Here is a 2,067-nt window from a genome sequence, read left to right as displayed (position 1 = left end):
GCTGCCGCCGGCGGAGGTCGCGCATCGCGGGGCAGAGCGGCAGCCCTCGTGTCCATCCTTCGTTCCCATCCCCCGTGTCCATCCCCCGTTCCCATCCCTCGTTCCCGTCCCCCGTGTCCATCCCCCGTTCCCATCCCTCGTGTCCATCCCTCGTTCCCATCCCCCGTGTCCATCCCCCGTTCCCGTCCCCCGTTCCCATCCCCGTGTCCATCCCCCGTGTCCATCCCTCGTTCCCATCCCCCGTTCCCATCCCCGTTTCCATCCCCGTCCGGCACCCATCCCCGTTCCTGTGTGAAATTCGGGCTGTTTTGGTGCTGTTCACGCTCGCTCCGGGCCGAAGCCAGCGGCGAGTCCCGGGCGTGGCTCCGGCATCTGCGGGCGCTCGGGGATGGGTCCCATCCTCGGTGTCCGCACATCCGAACCGCATTTCTGCACCTGAACGGGGATCAGACACTGCAAGGGGCTGCCCCGGGAGGTGGCGGAGTCTCCGTGCCGGGAGGTGTTTTAGGAACCCCCGTCCGGGGCACTTCGTGCCGTGCTCCGGTTAATGTGGTGTTGTTATGTCACAGGATGGACTCGATGATCCCAGAGATCTTTTCCAACCTAACTGATTCTGTGATTTGCTTCAACCACTCCTGGGAATGCCTGTTTGCTTTTTAAAGACTCGTTTGTTTACCGAAATAAACCGGGGAAGTACAATTCTGTTCGTTTCAGTCCTCATTAAAAAAACAACCCTTTGGACAAATCTGCCCCGGTTGTGTCCCTTTGAGATGATGAAATTTTCACTGTTTCCAGACAAAAAGACTTGTTTGTAGCAATACTGCTCAAGCTGTAAACCCTTGGATTGTCATAAATTGAGCAAATTGCACGGGGTACCTCCACGGAGCACCTGGGAGCTGCAGGAAGTGGTGGCAGTGATTCAGGAGGTGGCAGCTTGCCATCTGAGTCAGTGTGGAATGAATGCCCCTGTGAGCTGCTGGAGTCTTTTAGGATTGGACATTAGCGTGGGTCTTGACATTTCTCATCACTCGTGGTCTCGGGGCACATGTGAAAAGGAGCACAGTTAATTCATGTGTCCTCATACCTTTGCAGGACTGAGGCACTAATTTGTTGAGCATATTTTGATGTCTGTGGGGAATAGTTGCTCCATGCCAGCCACCGTGGTCCTTTAAAAAACCACATTCACATCAGAATAAATGTATTACTCTAGCTGACCAGAAACACCGGGGAGATTCTAGACATAGCACAAATATGTTCTTTCACACCCTCCAAAAGAAAAAGTAGGAGGGTTTATGTTAAATAGATACATATTTGGGTAGCTTTTTCAAAACTACTTTGCTTTCACCTGATCCTGCTCATATTTAAGTTACTTTCCCCCATGAATTTCATGGAGAAGTGGGGTGGAGGAGCTGTAGGAGCAGGAGGGAAGCTGGAGGAAACCAGACGTGACAAGTGCTGGAGCAGAACTTCTCAGCTTTGTGGTGGCTTCTCGCCAGATGAGATCACAGCTCCTATGGAATCTTGTCTGCTTTTATTTCCTTAATATTTGACTTTCTTGCTTCCTCAAGAAGCAAGACTTGCTGATCTTCAATCACTCACTTTGAGCACTGTCTACATCTCAAACACAGCACAATCAGAGGCAGAGGGGGGTGAGCGGCAAGGGCCGGTGTTTGATCCTGCAATGGGATCTCTCTAAGCCTTTTTGGAGAACTGACTGGGGGCAGAGCCTGCATTAGCAGAGACCTTTCCAGCTCCCATCCTTGTGAATTTATGCTAGGACTATTAAAAGGAAGGTGGGAGGAGGAATGGCTTGGCATGCCTGCTTTCTTGTGGTCAGCATTCAGCAGAGTAGATTAGCTCTGGGGTCTGGACGGGGATGAGCATCCACCCTCTGAAAACTGCGTCCCTGTTGAGTGTCTGCAGGTAAATATTGAAATCCTTTGGACTCCCAGCAGGGACTCTGGGGCTGAAACAGGCTGTGGATGATTTCTGCTGCCTGACACTGCCCTTGCAGCGGGAGGCTGGTGGAGATCAAACAAGAAACAAAGGGGATCCCATTGCCTTGCG

The sequence above is a fragment of the Parus major genome, chromosome 21, assembly GCF_001522545.3.
Source record: "Parus major isolate Abel chromosome 21, Parus_major1.1, whole genome shotgun sequence".
In the NCBI taxonomy this organism is placed as follows: Eukaryota; Metazoa; Chordata; class Aves; order Passeriformes; family Paridae; genus Parus; species Parus major.
The sequence above is the reverse complement of the archived record's forward strand: the minus strand, read 5'-3'. Positions refer to the sequence as shown.